At 45.6% G+C, this 20,938-nt stretch overlaps 1 protein-coding gene across 1 annotated transcript in view; it reads right to left on the bottom strand.

Annotated features, from left to right (window-relative positions):
* The window catches only part of RALYL (RALY RNA binding protein like), a 585,850-nt gene extending 565,253 nt beyond the window's left edge, over window positions 1-20,597 (bottom strand). The window contains exon 1 of the mRNA XM_059673043.1: window positions 20,399-20,597. The gene's annotated coding sequence lies outside the window, so the exon portion shown is untranslated. The remainder of the gene's footprint in view (window positions 1-20,398) is intronic.
* Window positions 20,598-20,938: the final 341 nt, after the last annotated feature.

Genomic DNA, 20,938 nt, shown 5'->3' on the forward strand with positions numbered 1-20,938 from the left:
CCTGCAAATGCCTTGGGTCCAGGCTACTCCCACCAGAACAGCGGGGAGCTAGGCACCATAAGCCGGGCACCTGGTGGGGAGGGCAGAGGGCCAGTCCCCGGCAGCATGGCCAACACGCTGCATTTCCAGGAACCGTCACGGCCTTCCCATGTGTCTCTGAGGCTCTCAATTCCGATGTACATTTATTGTGTGTTTATGTCGTCACATGGGAGAAAGTTGACATTTTCTCATACAAGCAGCTGGCGATGGTTTCTCCCAGGGTGCACAGTGAGGAGAACGGAGACCTAAGTTGTCATTTATACCTTTCGGTACCAGTGATTTATTTCTTTGTTGCCACATGCACATATTAATTACTGAAGTGGATACTTTAAAAATAATCTTTATTATGGAAAACAGTATAGAGTTTCCTCAAAAACTTAAAAATGGAACTCCCATTCGATCCAGTGAGCCTACTTCTAAGAATATATCCCAAGAAACCAGAAACACCAATCCGAAAGAATATATGCACCCTCTGTTAATAGCAGCCCAATTTACAATAGCTAAGATTTGGAAATAGCCCATCAGCAGATGAATGGATTAGAAAACTGTGGTACAAAAAAAAAAAAGAACTCTTACCATTTGCAACAGCATGGATGGATCTGGAGAGTATTTTGCTAAGCAAAACAAGCCAGAGAAAGATAAGTATCACATGATCTCACTCATATGTGGAATCTAATGAACCAAATAAACTGACGAACAAAAGTAGACCCCAAGACAGAGAAGCACAAACAAGCTGTTGAACCTCAGAGGGAAGGCAGGGGCGGGTGGGTGGGAAGAGGTGAACCAATGAACTTGTATGCATATATGTATAACCTGTGGACACAGACAATGGGGTGGTGAGGGCCTGGGGAGGGGGACAGGGAGGGACGAGAGTGGCTGTAAGAGGTTAATGGAGTAAAAGGAGGACCTATGCAGTACTTTGAACAATAAAGGTTAAAAATAATAATAATACAAGATAAATAAGTAAATAAAATGTTCTTTAAAGAGCCTTTGTGCTGTTCTCTTGTACTTTGGGGACAGGTGAGTTAATGTGGATGGAGTGACCCAGAAACGGCAGAACTCAAGTCAAGACCTTCAGAGGTTGGGGGCAGGGAATTGGTTGGCTTGTACATTAAGGATAAATTCGCCATTGCCTATAAGACAGGAGAGACGGAGCTAAGTCAGCAGGAAGAAGAGACGGAGCCAGAGAGAAAAACAAAAATGAAACTGCAGAGAAGATAAACGAAGAAATGTGGTCCAGGATTTTTTTCTATAAATAATTCAACTTTCAGCTTACCTGTACTTAATATGTTCATTCACTTAAATGAGTAGCATTTTTAATGTAAGATAATTTACATTATTCAGAATCAATAAATTACGTACAAATATTTTCTTTATAAACAGAAAGCATCTATGTCAGTGCTGATGGCCATTCAGATAAAATGATGTGTTTTTCCTCAAATGGTCAGGGCAGCTTTAGCATTTTAATTTCCAAATGTCATTATGGACATGACATTTCTTCAAAGAGTTTTTCCAGTGACACTAATAACATTGTACTTTGAATCAAATTTTGGTTGTACTCTGAACTTTCTGAATCATGGATCAACCAATTGCTGCCTTTCCAACTTCTGTGATGCGGGGCCACTGTTCCCCTGTCCCCCACCAATCCGGTGTGGATGCCAAAATAAACATTGATGACTAATTTAATTATGCTAATGAACTAAAAATTAATTTAATTACTAATGGGAAAGAACATGACACAAGAAGACAAGCCAAAATGTTTATTAACTCAATCGTACAAACAACTGTGTGGCTTGGCTGTGATGTTGGTTAGTGCCCCTCTTGTTTCCACCGCCTGGCAGACCCCTCAACAACTCTGATGGAATACAGCGTGCTGAGAGGCACCAATTCAATCATAACACTTGTTTTGTCCTGGAATTAATATGCAATTCAAAAAAATTCCTCAAATAATTCTTTCCGTGTGTGTGTGTATGTGTGTGTGTGTGTACGTGTATTCGTGTGCACACACGCACAGGTAGATATATATGTTATGGCTGTTATGATAAGTAATATTAATTACTCTTTCACTATAGTTGAAAAATTTAACACAGCTGAAAAAGCAAAATAAATTATTATTGCCTATTTTGGAAAGCTTAGTTTTGGTGGGATTTTTGTTAAGTGTGTGATTGCATTTGTGATCATAGTATTGCCTATGCTTAGTTTATATAAAAGTGATAAAGCACAAAGACACATTTCTCACTCTGTATAATGCATCCAACTACTAGAGGGAAAATTTGACCATAAAAACATACCCACAGTTCTACTGCCTATTTCATGTATATGAAATGATACAAATTTCTCATATGCAACTTATCAATTTTCATTATTCAAAGTTGATATACATGCTGTGTGATTATCATGCCTTATCTTTTCCACCCAAGGGTAATAACTGTAACATGACTGAATTTAGCATATTCTGTAAGTAATTCGCCTAAAGTATTGTGACATACTGGTAACAATGATGGATCACAGCCATAGCAAATTAAATTACTCAAAGACAAAGCAAATAGAAGCAGTGTTAATAATTTCAAAATAAAAATAGGGAAGCTAACAATAACACAACTTTTAAAATTAAAACTGTTGAACATATTTTTCATTGAATTTTCAATGAGATCAGTGAAAAGTCCATATTTATATTTATAAGGAAATTAGTCTTAAGCTAACATGATATATTGAGGGCATTTATGACACATACTTTGCTAATTATTCCATACATAACTCTCCATAGTGGCTGTGTGTCAATTTTGAACATTCTCATACAATCCTGAGGATAGAATCCAAATACAGAAATGTAATTACTATACTTCTTAAAGAGTAATGAATGGGAAACATAAAAGTCATGCCAGGGGTTTATCCTGAAAGTGACAAATATGAATTTATGAAAGTTGATTTTAATATGTATTTTGTGTCACTGTTTTTAAGTGATTACTTTTATAAAACACACACACACAATCCTAATTTCCTTTTAAAGAAAAATGTAACCTAGTTCTTCCAAATAAAATAAATTTAAGAAAAACAGAGATCCTTTAAATAAAATATGATGCATATTTTCAAAATAACAATCCATTTAAACATAAAATAACTTGTTAGTACATGCAGAAATCTATTTTTAAAACAATAAGGCAGTTACCAATTATATCTCTACATACTGGAGGCCCAGTGCACAAAATCCATGCACTCAGGGGAGGGGGGGGCATCCCCTCAGCCCAGCCTGCACCCTCTTGCAGTCTGGGAGCCCTTGGAGGATGTCTGACTGACGGTTTAGGCCCACTCCCAGGCCTAAGCCGTCAGTTGGACATCCTTAGCGCTGCTGTGGAGGCGTGAGAGGCTCCCAGCCGTAAGCCTGGCTCCTGGTGCAATGACCACAAGGGGGCAGCTACTGTGTTCAGCATCTGCCCCCTGGTGATCAGTGCGCATCATAGCAACCGGCCATTCTGCTGTTCGGTTGATTTGCATTCTAGCCTTTTATTATATAGGAATCTGAGAACAAACCAGAAAATGAGGACAGGGAACAAAGGTAATTCCTGAGGTATGCTGTAAAGAGTAATTTCTAGAGGTTAAAAGAAATCTACTTTGTTTGGTAAACTGAAATAAATGGAGAACTCAATGTCATTACAAAGTTACTACTGCAATGTCACTTCTCTTACATCCGAAATCTCTTGTGAACTGGATCATGATACAAATGGCCAAAAATTGTTTCAAAATATGAAAAGACGGTGGAAGAAAAGCCTGTTTGAGAGATGACAAATCTTTTCCAAGCACATATCTGTGCTTTCATAAGGCCTATTTCTGGAAACTAAAATGTCTTGTTTTGAAAGGGAACATGCCTGTGTGTGCAGTCTCACATCTCCTGCACCTCCTTCTGCCACCTGCCCACCTGCAGCTCCGCACATCGCTATGGAAACCAGAAACCTTGTTCTCTGAAGCCTTGAACTGCGTCATCACCACTGATGTGATGCAATCACATGGCCCGTCTGGAGACCCAATGCGTGTTCCCATTCTCAGCTCAGAGCCACCGCTCCTGACTGTGCTGCTCACTACCTGGCCCTGTGATTAACTTCCCGAGAAGCAGATCTGGAAAATGACGCCTGCTTCCACTGCACGGAGGGCTGGGAGGAGCACATCGACTCCTGCCCCGGAAAGGCTCGGGAGTCTGTGCAACAGAGAGAACCGGAAGCCGGCAGAGGAGGCCAGGGCCGCATCTCTCCTGTAAACACACAATGTGCAAGAGGTTAAACTTACTGTATTCATCAGGAAACACCAATTCGTGGAAAAATCATTGGTATTCAAATTTACAACAAGCGGAGCAATTCACCTCCGCACTGGAAATCCTCTTGTAAATTAAATCTGCAGTTTCTACTTAGAACCACATTTATAGCTACAGGAGGTTTTCCGAGACGGACTCCGTGGTGCTGAGAGCACAGAGCTCGGGGGTGTGAGTGAGTTGATTGAGCCAATCATTTCCTAACACACACCTCTATCCAAAGAGCAGGCTTACACACTAAACGCATACATTTCCGTACGTCCATGATAGCTCCAGAAAGCTGGTTTTGTTGTTTTTTAATAAAACCTGGAATCTGGAAAGCAAGCGCCTGAGCGGCAGCCCTGCTTTGCCGCTATGAGCTGGGCTTCCCCTCCCTGAAGCTCAGGTGCCTCACTGAGACGGCGTGCACTGTGTGTTAGAAGGCAGCTGCAAAGGACAAGTCCTAAATACGTTTTGATAATATTTTTATTTGATTATACTGTCCCCATAGTTGTTGTTTTTTTTTCTATTTTTTGTTGTTGTTGTTGGTTTTTTTTTGCTTGAGATGGTTCTTCAGCTCCAAGAATTCTAAATATACTTCCACAGGCTTCTGACTAGTGCTAACACTCACACAGGCTGTATCAAATCATCGCAGTCTTGGTGTCTGCCCACAAAGCCTGTTCCTGAATTTCATGGATTCACCACCGCCCGTCAGTACATAATTCTGGATCGAGGTGCAGGCAGTTACTGGATTAACCCCACAGCCATATCCAAACTCAGAAGAGAGAGTTTCTTATTGCTTAGAGTGGGGAAACGATGCCTGCTAATCATTGACATTGTAATCTAATCGCCAGACGATGAAAACATCGCTGGAGGAAGTTGGCACTGGTCTAATTACATCACTATTCAGGAGCTTGATGGAGAAGACGGCCGTCCTACCGTCAGTTATGCACTCAATAGACCATTTAGGCCCCGGTCCAAGCTGTGGCTGGGAAGCCAGTTGCTGTGAATTTCAAATCAAGGCGAGTTGTTAGAGAGCTGACTCAGGGGCTCCGGGAACTCTCTGGGGATCTTCAGGAGCCCAGGCGGTGAGGATGGACAGTGTGTTGTGGGAGTGAGAGGCCAGGCAGCCACTCAGACAGGCACAGGTGCAGTCTGCGCTGCCACCTGCTGAGTGACGGGCAGCAGGTCCACCATCTGTAAAATGGGGATAATAAGTGTCAATCTTTCAGGGACCCTGTGGACCCACCCAGTGACTACGGAAGGCCTGGCACACAGCAGGTGCTGGGAATCGCATGGATGCTCCTTGGTGACCGTGGACAGGGGAGACGCAGCGAGGCAAAAAGCAACTTTGGAGCAGCACACACAAGGGCAGGTTCCTCGCTACAGCTACATCAGTGACGTGGAGTGACATGTCCTCGTCCAGGGGCCGTGCCTGCAGCACCTCAGGGGCACGAGACTGCCTGCTGTGATGGGCGGGACCTCGCCCGAATGACCAGGTGCGCGTGTCTCTCTTTCCAGCAGGATCAGTACTGTCTCCTTTTTAGAAGTATTCCAGGTGTCCCCTTCTCTCCCCCAGTTGACCCCCTCCCTCCCAACACCCCTCCCTCCCTCCCTCCACCCCAGGCCTACTGCACTGCTGCCTGTGTCCATGGGTTATGCATCTAAGTTCTCTGGTTAATCTCTCCCCCACTTCCTTCTGAGATCTGTTAGTCTGTTCCATGCTTCCATGTCTCTGGATCTGTTTGTTTGTCTGATTTGTTCATTCGATTCCACAAATGAGTGAGATCATGTGATGCTTGTCTTTCTCTGACTGGCTTATTTCACTCAGCATAATACTCGTTTTAAGTGTGTGAGAATAAAATGTAATAGAAACGGTCAGCAGACGATGAAGCGATGAAGTAGATGAAGTACACTCTTAGTGGCCCATGAACCTAAGGCTTGGATTCTGCCAACGACCAAAACAAAAAAGGCGGGTGAGCTACACTCACTTCCCCTTGGGCCCTTGTGACTGCAGGAGTTTTGTTTACATCACGGTAGCCTTCTTGTAGCTTTTGGAGGTTAATAACACCCAGTTCCTGTGGTTGAGCCACTGATGGAAAAGACAAGCAGCCACGTGGTCCCTGCACCAAGGAAGCCTTGCAGGATGTCAGGATGCTGCCGAAAAACACCCATTCTGACAAGTCTGCAAAGTGCTGAGTCACATGGGTGATGCGACAAAATGCCACATCAAGACTTAAAGGCTCTGCTGTCCATGTGGAGATGCTGGGAAGACAATGTGAGTGATTGAAAATTTGTATGTGCATCAATTTGTCTTCTTAATTGTTCATATAACTATACATTGCATATATGTATATATATACATATGTACACATCCATGTATGTATATATGCACATCATCTCTGTATATTTATGCTTAAGCTTGTATAATTCTGAGTCTATAAAACTAGACTGAATACAAGGAAGTGAGGCTGATTTTTTAAATGGAAATATCTATCCTGAGGGGTGTGTTGTCAATCCCAAGTGGTTGGCCCCAGAGACACACTCATTCTACTGATGCGGACACCCCTCCTCCTTAGTAATGGCTTTGCCCTAGCTGGTGTGCTCAGTGGTTACAGCGTCCACCCAAGGACTGAAGGATCCAGGGTTCGATTCCAGTCAAGGGCACATGCCTTGGTTGCAGGTTCCCCAGCCCCAGTGAGGACAGGTGTGGGAAGTAGCCAATCGATGTGTCTCTCATGTCAATGTCTCTCTCTCTCTCTCTCTCTCTCTCTCTCTCTCTCTCTCTCTCTCTCTCTTTCTCTCTCTCTATCTCTCCCCTCCCTTCCACTCTCTTTAGAAATCAATGGAAGAAATATCCTCTTCTGGTGAGGATTAAAAAAAATAATAATAATAATACCTGTGTGGGGGGTTGGCCATATGAAAAAAATAGCTGATTAATTCTGAGTAATAGCATGTAAGTTGTCAACCAAAACCAAATAAGAAATACATAGAAGCATCATATTGTACACACAAGGGTGGCTGCCGATCTTGAAACGGTCATTATATTGGAACCCACACTGGCATATACACGCAGACACACAGAGTTGGGGTGGCAAGGTGCTGGAGCACCACACCAAATGCTTGATCTACTCTGTAATGTCTTGAGCTACCTGATGGGATTACAGGATTGGTGTCCATCCCAATAGCGGCTTTAAAGGGCAAAGTGTAATATACAGAATTCCAAGGGCCACCTTAAACCCCCGGGGATCTGAGTCTTAGACTGTGGTCACAGTGTGGCCAGGGCACTGAGATGCCTGATAACCTCCCAGTTGACTCTGCCTCAGATGGAGGGACACTGAGTGAAGAGACAGACACCGTCATTGGTTGAAAACACTGCATGGAGGGAGGGGGTGTGTTGTCAAAGGAGTTACGGCCAGGTCCCCATTTTCCCGATGACAAAAGGCAGCTTCCGGAGGTCAGCACGCAAGCCAGGACTGGAGACCAGACCCGTCCGGTTGGAGGGACATGCTTCGTCCACTCCCTGACAGAAAGCGGAGGCTGCGCAGATGGAGCCTGGGCCACGAGTGCCAATGGAAGGAGACTCCCCCCGCCCCCCGTGCCCAGTTCTGTGCTGCTGTCAGGGGTAAGTGAGCTCTGAAATCTGCACGCTAATTGTGGGGCATCAGGGAATGTCAAAAGGATCCAGAGACTGGAAGCATGGGACAGAGTGGCGAATCTCAGAGGGAAGGCAGGGGAGGGAGGGTGGGTGAGAGGTCATCAATCAAAAAGACCTTGCATGCACATATGCATGACCCCCAGACAGAGACAGTGGGGTGGTGAGGGCCTGGGGCGGGGCGGCAGAGGGCAGGGGTGGGCTGGATGAGGTCAGCAGGGGAAAAATGGGACATATGTAATACTTTCAACAATAAAGATTAAAAAACAAACAAACAAAAGACACCTCCTGACAAATAGTCTCCTAATAATATCTTGTATGCACAGCTTTTGGGGGAGGAGGTGATATAATTGCAATATTTCTAAAACTTCCATTTATTATTATTATGCGTGTGTGCACAGGGCACAGCCAGAGTCTCCAATCTGAAATCAAAACAGAACACTGCAAAAGTCTCAAGGGAGTGGGAGCTTCATGCAGCCAATGCAATCTTGATCTAGATTCACTAGGAGCTAACAGGATTCTGTGGCTAAAATCTTCCATCCCCATAACAGGCTAACAAATTTAATGTATGATAAACGTTTTAAATTGTGAATTGGAACTTGTTCTTGATCAGCTTCCCCAGAACCATACAATGTGCATGTGTTTGCTCGCTTGGACCCCCTGACGTCGGGCACAGCTGCTAGAACATAAACGCTATCACTGCCCGCCCGGCCTTCCCCCCCCCCCCCCCCCGGTTCCTCCATATTCATCCCCACCAGCTCATGTCAACACCCCTCGGAGGTCCTTCCAAGCTCCTCCTCATCCCTGGCCTTGCCCCAGAGCACCCACCGACACCCTAACGGCCTCACTTGAAACGCTCCATTCTTACTGTTCTCTAATTGAACGTTTACGCCTTTAATTCAACCCTTAATCACGCGTGCCCACTGGACGGTATCTCCAGTGTCTCACGTATGTAGTCCTGATGAAATAATTACTTTTTCTAATATGAAAAGTGCCCTCTTAAAGTGAGTAGCTATTGAGCGACTGAGTCAAGAGCACACTCCCAGCTACTCCAAGGAGCTCACCTGATTTTAGGTACGCGAGCAAGGCTGGAGTCACATCCAGGCCACCCACACACTCAAGCCACACATGTTTCACCCTGTCCCACCCAGCACTGCTAACTCCTTAACAGCCGGCACTGTGACGCATTCACCGTTCACAGAGTATTTCCCAAGGGACTCAGCCTAGTCCACACCCATTACAGCCTGAACTGTGTTCCCCCCGATTTGCATGTTCAAGTCCTGACTCCAACAGTTCAGCATGTGCCTAGGTTTGGAGATGGGCCCGTGGAGAGGTACTTAGGGTAAATGAGGTCATATGTGTTGGCCCTGGTCCAAGGGGAGATGGTGACACCAAGGACGTGCACGCAGAGGAAAGGCCACATGAGACAGCAGGAAGCCGCCGCCGCGAGCCAAGGACAGAGGCCTCTGCACATGACACCTCGACCTTGGACTTCTGGCCTCCAAAACCATAAGAAAGAAAAAGGCTGCTGTCCCGGCAGCAGCATTGTGTTTTGGCAGCCCTAACAGACATGCCCTGTGCATCATGGGATTGCCAAATTATTTAGAATGTATCATTTGCTATTTCTTCCTCCTCTCAGACCACACTATTTAAGACAGATACACACACACACACACACACACACAATGCCTTGAAGTCATAGCTTTTTCCTTTGTTCTTTGAATTGCCAACTTAGTGTTTTAGAAAAGCACTGCTATTTCTGGCATCCACCCTGCCCCCCAAAGATGTACCGAATTTAGGTTACTTGTCCAACACTTCGCTGGACATCAAGGAATATTGAAGTGTCAACCCTCCAGGTCACAGCGGCGACGGCATCTCCTTTAATATCTTGCATATGTGCTGGAGGGGGTGTGCAGATATAAAACCTTTAGGTTATAAGTTCCCCCAATTTAAACGCAAACAGATCAGTGCTCACCTCCTGAAAAGGACAGGGCTTCAAGCAAAGGCTTCCAGCCCTGTGGTCTCCCTCATCCTGTTCATTTCTCCCGGAGACACTGAGGCTGGCAGGAGCCGCGGTGGCCACAGTCAGTCCCTGTCTACTGAGATTATCTGAGGGCGCCCACCACCTGGAAGACATTCTGAAGTGTCAACGCGCATCCTGTCAGCCAGAGAAGATGCCCAACATCAAAGAAAGGCAGCTGTGGACTGAACCTGCGTCCCCTCCCCCGACACACACACACACAGAAAGCTCTCAGGACACACAGAGTGGTAAAGGCGCATTTTCAAGAAATACTTATTGGATAAATTTTAACACTGCTGAGCCAACCGACAGGATTTTGGGATCACATTTTAGCAAAAAATGAACTTCATTGGATGTCAGTTTAAATTCTTAATAAAAAGTGAAAGCTAAAACTGCGACAATCAGAGGGCATTTTAGAAATGTATCTTGGCTAATTTCTAGGAAGGAATGAGATGCCAAAAAGAATTTAAAACATGACACATGCTGAGACTTCTGAACCCTCTGCCACCAGCACACGCGACGACCCAGTTCTCGAAACCAGGCTAGTTCTGCTGTCCATGTAAAATACAAACTGGGTTTCCAAGGCTGAGTACAAAAAATGTAGAATATTTAGAGACTAATTTAAATCGACTACATGTTGAAATGATCATTTATGATACTGGGTTACATGAAACATTATGAAAATGGATGCCACCTGCTTCATTTTACTTATTAAATGTCTTCTACAGGATTTAAAGAAGCATACGGTGGCCTGCCCTGTCCCTCTCTTGTCTCCACGCTGTATATGCTCAGACCAGTCACCTGTCTGGTCACTGCCCATAGTCACTAGCAGGGTCCTAGTCATCAGATCACCTGCCACAGCATCGCAAAGCTTGTGTCCAAGTCACCCTTACTTTATTAATAGTGGCCCAGAGCCATTCACATAATGGTAATGATAGCATATTGCTATGACGGTTCTATTTTATTATTGGTTATCGTTACTCTCTCACTGTGCCTAACTTATAAATTAAACTGTGTCGTAGGTATGTGTGCATAGGAAAGAGCATGGTATTTAGGTACTGTCCACGGTTTCAGGCATCCCTGGGGGTCTTGGAACATATGGCTCACGGATAAGGGGGGAATAGTGTACATTGCTGTCCACATAAAAAATCTAAAAACGCGGAAACCGGTTTGGCTCAGTGGATAGAGCGTCGGCCTGTGGACTGAAGGGTCCCAGGTTCGATTCCAGTCAAGGGCATGTACCTGGGTTGCGGGCACATCCCCAGTAGGAGATGTGCAGGAGGCGGCTGATCGATGTTTCTCTCTCATCGATGTTTCTAACTCTCTATCTCTCTCCCTTCCTCTCTGTAAAATATCAATAAAATATATTTTAAAAAAATCTAAAAGCGTAGAGGCCCTGAACTCATGCTCTATGTTTTTACAGTCTTTAAGAGTTTCTAATACAATATTTTTATTTATAATTTTGAGTAATCTCAATATATTCTGCGACAAAATTTATTCTCTCAAACCATGGACTCGATATTACGCCATAAAATGAATGTGACACAAAGTCACATACTCCTATTACTCATTCCTCTTTACTGACAACCTCTTTTTTCTTCAAAAACCTGTCATTCCTGTTCATCTCCGATTTCTTGTGGAAGCCACCTCTACATCTTGTTGTCTGTCCTCTTCCTTGGCCCTTTCGCTTCTCCTGCCACACACAGCCCCCTTCTGCTCTCATGTATTCTGGACTTTGGACACAATGCTAGGAGAATACTGTCAAGTCTCCCAACCTTGGGACTTTTGCGTGTCACCGGATAGGAGAGGCATCGCAGTCACGAGTTTTCAAGCGCCTTCATGCTCTACGTAACCACAAGCGATCCCCTCTCCTTAGCCGGCCAAGCTCCATGCACCGCCATTTCTCACATGCACCTTTCCTCCCCCAAGCAGACTCAGTTCCTGAGAGAGGTCCAGTGTCTTGTCTCCTTTCCCATCTTTTTAAATCTCCTAAAACGCAGTTTCCCAACATATGGATGAACAAAGAAATTCTCAAAAGTTTACAACTATGCCCAGCGCAAAAAGACCGGAGAATCTGAGGAGGACAGGAACGGGCCCTCAGGCAGCAGGAAGGGGAGCACTGCGTCTCCTTAGACCTGCCCCGCGATGGGCAAGGCTGAGCACCTCTGCTTCTCCATCTCTAACCAAGGCGCGGGGTGTCATTCGGGCGTGGTGACGAGGCTGGGGTCCAGATCTCCGCTCAGCCATCCCACACACAACACAGTTGGCATGCCCCTGTCTCATCCTTCATTTCCCCCCAGACATTGGTGCCTGGTAGAACAACAGATGCTTCCCAGGTGTTACAAAGATGGGGCCCAATATGACCAGCGTTTGCTTAGCGGTCAGCCGGGGTCAGAGGGGTGCTCTGCCGGTGGGAAAGGGCAGGGCCAGCCCTAACGAGGGGACCAGCAGCAACAGCAGCTACTGCGCACCTGCCGGGAGCTTCCTTAGGGCAGTTGGTTCTAAATCTCCAGGAATGTCACTGAAACTTCCAGTCCATGTTTTTAACTTTTCCTTTCTACCTTCCCCCTCTCATCCTATGACAGGTTTTTAAAACTCTTTCTCTAAACTGCCCTTTTAACTCTCAGCTTCTCTCACAACATGGACTTCTCAGCAGTCGGCAGCTCCAGGAGCTTCCCAAAGTCTAGAATTTGTTCTTCATTAGACTCTGCTCCACTTTCAAAATCCGGAAACAGAATATTCTACCCTGACCCAAACCACCCCTTCCTGCACCTCCCTCCTGAACTTCAGGCTGTGTGGCCTTCCCAGCCCTGGTCCCTGCCCTGGCTTTTCTACAAATACTCCCTCCAGTCTGACATCTGCAGCCTCACTAATGTCCTAATAAGTAAACATCCTTGTTTGCTGTCCCCTTCAGATTACAGACTGCTGAGTCGTGCTCCCTTGCTGCTCCCGATGGTGCTAATGTGACCACAAAGGTTTGTTAATGTTGCCAAGGTCCTCCTTCTGGGAATCTTCCTATAGAATCTTCTACATCCCCCAAGGCCCTGGCCCAAAACCATTTCACCTCCACCTCTGAGCTCTCCCTTATCTGAGAGAGCCCAGGGCGAGGGCCCGAGGCAGCTCCTGATGGGAGGTGTTTCCACCCAACCTGCTTGCTTCTCCGGAACAAGGCTGAGCAGAGGACATATTTACTTAACAAATGAACCGATTCCTTTTCCTTCCTCTCTAAGAGGTGCCCACCCCTTCACAACTACCCATCATGCCAACATTCTGGAATTCGCTCTTGAAAACTAATTCAGTGGCTAGCCTCCTGATTCTCTTTTTCTGTCTTTAACTGGCTTCTTCTACCTCCACTCAGAAAAATGCTGTTTTCCAAAATTTTGCCTTCGGGTGAGCTCCTCCCTCCTAAGTGCAATGCAGATGATTCTGTACTGCCTTCCAGCGTCTGCCTGCGTGTTGTCAGCTCAGGACCTGGATGTCAATGGTACATCAGTGGTTTTAGCCAGGAGGCAATGTCGGAATTCAAATGAGTAACATGTCAAAACTGACCCCTTCTCCCGCCCCAACCAAAAGGCTCTCCTCTAGATATTCTTGTTTTCTAGATATTCTTTGTTTTACGCCACTGATTTCAGGAGATTCCGATTCCAAATCTCAGCGCTCCGCCGTGGCCTCCACACCCGCTGATCTGTGGACTTGCAGACTCATTGTCTTCTCCCAACCCTCACGCACCCCGCCTCCACTGTGGTTTACGCTGCTCAATCTTTATTGAAAAATAGTCCCTTTCTCAAGTTCCCGGGAAACAATTCAATAATAAAATATGTTTCCACGCATCTCAAGTGGCCATTGGAAACAGCATGCTAAAATAATATCATGTAGTTACGTGTGTTTCATTTGATTAAGGAACAGATAAAGTGAGCTGGGAAAACAGCACAGCCAAGCACGTGTCCTGGAGAAATCTGAGGTGGAGGTGAGGCCGGTGAGATGTGGGGAGACAGAAACACCTCTATTTATAGAGCGGCTGCGATAGGAGGAATTGGCTGTTCGCTTTCCTTGTGCGAAAGACTAATTTTCCACATCAACAGCAAACACTTCCAGAGTGGAGATTACATTCTGTGCGTGCGTGGCGAGTAAATATTTGCGGAGTGCTTCCCGGGCCTCTGCACAGCCTCTGCGGGCAGGGACCCATCTGTCTCCCCGGCCATGGCACACGCGCGGCCCCTGCAAACGTCCCTGCGCAGGCCCCTCCCGAGAAAATGTGAAAACCTGCCAAGATCCAGTCATTTTAAATAATGGATGAAGAGTAAATAAAGAGCGGTTGTTTTATTTTAAGAGAAAACAAACACGAGGTCAGGTCAGACAGTCCCGTGACTCGTCCCTCGACCTCCTATGCAGCTGCGAGTACATGACATCGCTCTCCCAGTCTCCGTCTCCTCGGAAATATAAATAGTGATGATGGCACCGACTCACAGGAAGTGTAAATGGAAGTGCGTCCACGTGGCACAGCAGGCGACCTTGGTCCTTTGCTTTCCTCTCCCCAGACTTCATAGGAAATGCCTTTCCCTCCCCCCACCCCGCCCCGCTTACACCCTCCAAACGGCCCGAATCTGTTGCTCCTGTGATCATCAAGCAGGTGGCTACCAGTGTGTACAAATGTTTTCCTCAAACACATGGATTGTGTATGAATGCAATTAATGTCCACTGTTCAAGTTTAGACCAAATATTCCACTGTGTAATTCTAAGAAAAGAGGGTGTTAATTAATGAGTTAAGTGTAATTTTAGGAAATGGATTTTTAAAACTATATTTTTATTGATTTCAGGGAGAAAGGGAGAGGGAGAGAAAGAAACATCAATGATGAGAGTGAATCCTTGACCTGTTGCCTCCTGCACGCCCCCTACTGGGGATTGAGCTCACACTCCAGGCATGTGCCCTGACCAGCAGGGAACCACAACCTCCTGGTTCAGAGGTGGACACTCAGCCACCGAGCCATGCAGGCCGGGCCTGAAATGGATTTATGCAAATAAAGCTCTCGTGCTTCTTTAGAACGCGGGTGCTTAGTGACGCCCAAGGCGCTTTCAGAGAACAGGACAGGGTCCCGTGCTCCTACTGTGCTTGTGCCTCCTGTTACACGTACACATGCCCAAGGAGTCTTCTGGAAGCCTTGGCCCCACTGCAGTCTTCCAGGGCAGGCAGGCTAGAGCACGTTTACCCCAACCAGCAACTCCGGTTCCCCCTCTGCCCTCTGCGGCCAGGAGAGCTTAGAAAACACTGCATCAACACCTCTACCCTTTCCAGGATTCAGCCCCAGAAAAAGAGCGAGAGAATGTAAAAACAGAGAAACAGAAGCTTTAAATTTAGGGCAGCATTGGAAAAACACAAAATCTGTTTTCCATATGTACATTTGTTATTTAACAGAAGTCTAACAAAACAAGTGAGCAACAAAAAAAATAAACTCCCCGAGATGTCCTTCAAAATAAAAAGCTATGCGAATAAGCAACGCTACTAAAATTGGTCATAGTTGGGTTAGATATATGTATTCTGCAGGAAAATTTAATAATAAAAAGGAGAATGATGAAGAATACAATATTGACATCATACTTGACTTGCTAAATGTGTAGCTAGTTTTGCTCCATTCAGAAATTAGCTATCACTTAAATTTTATATAACAGTTACTGTTCTCAAAATCATGGTGTAGGGGAAGTAACTGGCCTCCTTTGTGATTAATGTGAATGGTAATGTTGCCATTGTCAATTACTGAAGAGCAATGTATTACATTTTTTTAAATCACACTGAATTATAAAGAATGGGATTTTAAAAAGATTTGTGCAAGTCAGTGTAAGTAGCAAATGATAATAATAAACAATAAGGAAATAACAACAATAATATTAGGATCAGTGAAGATTTTTTAAAATTAGTTTTTTATTACTTTCCAGAGCCTGCCAAAGTAGCTTAAAAATAAAATCCATTAATAACTCAGTTTTTTTTATGCACAAAATATGATTTACTCAATGGCAATGTGATAAAAGTGAAGATATAACTGTGGTTTGGTTTTGTTTTTAAGTCACAGCTAATCACTATTTTAAAATAAAAGTGTTTAAAAGTCAGAGAGGAGAATAAATTAAAATGTAATAGAAATATTTTCTTCAGTTTTCTGTTGATCATGTAAACAATCCTAAATACCGAGTTCTCTTCTGCTCTCCACGTCGAGTTTGTTTGTTTGGGTGCACAAGTTTAATTAGTTGCTTACGCTGCCAGTAAGCAGTGAGCAAGGAGACCACACTGCCCCTCGCAGAAGGCTCTCCGACTGTAACAGACGCGGGGCTGTTCCCCTCACTTCAGCCAGCTGCCTCAAAAATGGCTATTGTACTTAAGGAAAGTTACCCTCATAGTGTATAATTTTTTAAACTAGGACAATATATATATATATTTTTGGTATATCAAATGTATGTGTATTATCTTTCAATTCCATTCCTTTTATATTTTAAAGGTACCATTTGTTTACATAAATTAGAATTCTTTTAACCACTCACCTTTCATAAAAATTAGAGATAATAAACCAACCATCTTTTCAAAAGATGAAATTTGTCATTTGTAAACATGAGTGCCTTTATAAATGTGTGTTTCAAACTTTCCCCCCTTATATATAAAAGCAGTTGAGCTTCATGCCTACCAAGATAAAAATCAGTGTGCCGCTTGCTTGCTTATAGCCATGTAAAGATACATATAAGAGATAACTAAATGTTTACTATTAATGATGAACATTTCTTCATTTAAAAATCATTGGACAGACCGGGCATTCTAGACAGGACTCCGATAAACGTCTCCTTTCTCTGCAATGTTAAGACTGAGGCAGATATTGTGAAATTAATTCAGTAATCCAGGATTTTTTTTAAAGTGCAAATTGTGGCATGCCATAAGAGTTCCTGGAACATTTTTATACTTCCAGGACATTTAACAATTGCTTTAAGTTTCTGATTATTTCTTTATCAAAATTCAGGTAATACAATACTTGAGGTCAGTTAATGGTCCAACAGCCAATTTAATTTACATTTCCTTTCCCTCGCCTCCCACCTTCACCTCCCAAGCCCTCTCTCCCTGCAAAATATATTTCTCTCTTTCTGTGAGCAGCTGGGAATTATCCACAGGATTAAGTTGTCCAGAATCAATGGGTGGGTTGCTTGCTGAATGAAAGAACAGGGTTGTTTCCCTTGACAAGCCAGTAGGCGGTGCTAACTACAGGGGGCTGCACTCAGAGATTTTAAACCAAAGAACTCACAGAAGAGGTGGCCAGTATCAACAGCTGTAGGATGACCAATATGATCCACGGAGGAGGAAATCTCAAAACTCTGAATGTGACAGAGAGCAGTGTAACATAAGCATATTGTATAATGCACTATGAGTGTCCAATGGAAACCTAAGATGGCCAGAGGTTCTCAGTATGATTTTTACTTACAGATGTCAAAGCACAGGCACATGTGTGTTCCCACGGTAAAGTCCTATGAACATCTCCCTCCCCCGATGGTTTTCATCTCATTGGGATGCATCATACTGTACAACTCAGCTCTGCCCCAGCTGTGAGACCCCCCCCCCCCCCCACACACACACACAGGGCAGCACCCGCCTCAGTGAAGGTTTTGGTTTGACTACCCAAGTTGTTTCCTTCCCACTCGGTCTCTCTGTTCAAAGAACTAAAGGATCTACAGGGCATGCAACCTGTGAAAAAATACTGTACACATGCATTATCTCGCATTTTTAAATGAATGAGCATCTCTACTTACACACATGATTATGAGGAAAATGATTTAGAAAACCAGAAAGTTACAAGTGGCTTTTAAAATGCTTTTGTGAGTTGTTGAAACCAGATGAAAGACTACATTTTCATCATGTGCGCAGGCACAGCACATACGCACATAAATCACCGCTGGAAGCTTGCTTCACCTAGGATCCGAGTCACGGCTTAGTTCTCCCCTCTTCAGTGTCGAGTGTGGCCGTCTACAGTCGGGACATGAACCCTCTCCCTGCTACCAATGCAACAGGGCTTTCCTAAGAGACAGCTGCGTGGAGCACAAACACAGCTCACACCGTGACTTCTACAGACCTCTGATGAGGCAGTGCATGGTGAATAAAGAAATATATAGCACTCTGAATATTTCAATAAACTTCAATCTTCTCCAGAGAAACGGTCATTTGCACTCCTAACTCTATTAGCACCAGGAGTAAAGAAATACAGGCATAAAACCTTTCATTCCACAACCTCAGGTTAAAGACTTAGAGAAATATTGGCCTGAAAAGGCGATCATGTGTTATTAACCCCTTTGTTATGGGCCCTTCCATGTGTTGGAATTAGTTTTTAAGTCTATAGATAACACAGAAGAAAACTAAGTATGAGAGATAAAACATATTTCATTTTCTTTCTTTTCATTTTAAAAGAATAAAAATTACATGCACATGATAAATTTAAGCTGAGCTTTTCTTGTTAGAAAAAGAAAATAAAGGCTGCAAAAGCAAGTCATTTAAATACCAGCCACCCTCCAGATTTTAAGATTTAAAGTACATACGGCAGAGTTATTTGGAAAGCAAGCTTTCCAGCAGATTCTGTCACTGAGTTTAGTGCCGAAAAGGCTTTTTATTACCAACCGGTTCATCTCCCAAAAGTCTTACACTGGAAACGTATCAACAGAACAGTCATAAACTACCACAAACTCCACAGAATACACTCAACACTGCGCATTGCTACCAACACAAGCAACACCATCACCAACCCCTACCTGTCCTGCCAGGTTCTCAAGGGAAAGCCTTTGGCACCACTGTCAGGTGGCTATAACGAGTCAACAATGTTTCTTTACACCTCGAGTAATGGAGAATTCTGTACCTTAGGGGAGTGGTCTCATTAATACCAACTGTTTCATCCTCAACATGATACCCGATTGCGCATCATGGAAAGTAACTGTGTCCCCATTCCCTGGAAGACACCAGCAAGTCCTTAGCACCCAAGCGCACACCAGAGAAAGGAAGCACCGCCGCTCTGAGAGCAACACCCTTCGGAACCGAACCTGCAACCAGGCTGGGGAAGACCTCCCGCCTTGTTTACTCCTGGCAAAGAGGAGGAGCCGGAGTTGGGCGCGCGCCTGGGCTGGTGCCTGGTGCCATCCTCTGGGAGCTGGAAAGGTCCCCAGCGCCTGGCCCTGTGGCCAGCTGCCAGCCCCTCCGGGGGATGCTGCCTGGATGCTCCCTCCCCACTTCCCGGTACTTCCAGGGGTCGCCCGCCGGCCTGCGCAGCGCCCAGGGCCCTCGCCCTGCGAGAACTTACAGGGCCCGGCGTGCTGAGTCCCGGCCGCCGCCCGCCGCCGCCCAAGGCGCCGAAGCCGCCAGCCACTGAGAAGACCTGGGCGCAGCCGAGGAGGGACTGTGTTTTGCGCACATCCAGGAGGGATCGCAGGCAGGGGACTCTCCCCGGCGCCTGGCAGGGCTGTCCCCACCGCGGGCGCGCGCAGACACACACACACACACACACACACACACACACACACACACACACACGTCCTCGCCAGGACCAGCGCTGCCATTGCAAACCCGGGAAACGCCTCCAAAGGGACCAAGTACCTGCTCGCTGCGAGCTGTTCAGCCGTTCACTTCATCCTCCGTTGACAAGGAAACCAAACCGCACTTCATTTTTTTTTTTTCCAGAAAAACCTTCCACTGCCATCATTTGAAAATTGATATAAGGGGAGCGGCGGGGCAGGAAGAAGGAATAATATAGATATAGATATCAGGATATCTATCATAAAATTATCTCGGGTTTTAAAAAAGTCAAATGTGCAAAAGTCATGGTTAATTTAAAGGAGGAAAAAAAAGTATTTTGCTTAAAAATAATCCCAGTAACCAGCTGCAAGAAAAGTTTCACGTTATCAATGGCTATCAAAAACGGGGGAAAACGAATTTGTTCTCACCGGCTCCAAAAAGGGCACCAAGAAAATGGAAAAGGCACGCCTCTGCTCAGTGGTTTGTACCCGTATTGCAAAACCACAAACTTGTAAACACTGCGTAAAATCCCACCTATCCAAAAATCTTATCAGAAAAAGAGTAGGCGAAAAAAAAAGAGGTAGAAACATGCTTTTAAAATATTTTTACAAAGGAAAAAACAGGCACCACACTTCACATCGCTTTTTCCATAAAACCAGTTGCACATCTCGCCGGAGTCGCTCCGCAGCACGGTCGCCGCGTCCCCGGCCCCATCGCCTGCTAGAAAAACTTGGTTCAGGAAAAGGCTCGAAACCATCTCCTCCAGCGTTCCCAGATACAAACAATAAGCAAAGAAGTGGAAAAAAAGAAGAAAAAAACAAAAAACAAAAAAAAAGGACAAAAAAAAGAATAGGACAAGAATGCCACTGAGAAGGTACTCACCGAGCGGGAGTAAAATGTTGGAATAAAAATGAGATTTGGTATAAAATACAGTATGGCGGTGGGAGGAATGAAGCGCGTTTTTCTCTGGATCTCGACCTCGGATACTGACACGTGACGGGCTGCCTCGCAGGCGGGAGGGCCGGGCTGCCGGGCGCCACGGAGCCGCGCGGGGCCGGAGGCGGGCTGGGCGCTGCGCGCAGGCGAGCAGGGGCCCCGGGGCCGAGCACACGCGCGCGCACACGCCGCCGGCGGGGAGGGGGGCGGGGGGGCAGCGCCGGGAGCGGAGCCGCGCGGGCCGCCCGGAGCGCAGCCGCCTCTGCGCCGTCACTGCCGCCCCCGCTGGCGCCGCCGCCTGGATGCGGAGCGGGTGTGCGGGCCGCGGGGCCGTGGACACGCCTGAGAGGCAGGAACAACTTGCTGCTCCCGAGAACTTGCGCCGCCGCCGCTGCCTCTGGGTGCCACCCGCTCCGTCTCCAGGTAGTGACCGGCGGAGCGCGCCCGGCCAGCCGGCTCTCCCGAAGTTTCTGTCCACCTCCCCCT

The sequence above is a fragment of the Myotis daubentonii genome, chromosome 17 (assembly GCF_963259705.1).
Source record: "Myotis daubentonii chromosome 17, mMyoDau2.1, whole genome shotgun sequence".
In the NCBI taxonomy this organism is placed as follows: domain Eukaryota; kingdom Metazoa; phylum Chordata; class Mammalia; order Chiroptera; family Vespertilionidae; genus Myotis; species Myotis daubentonii.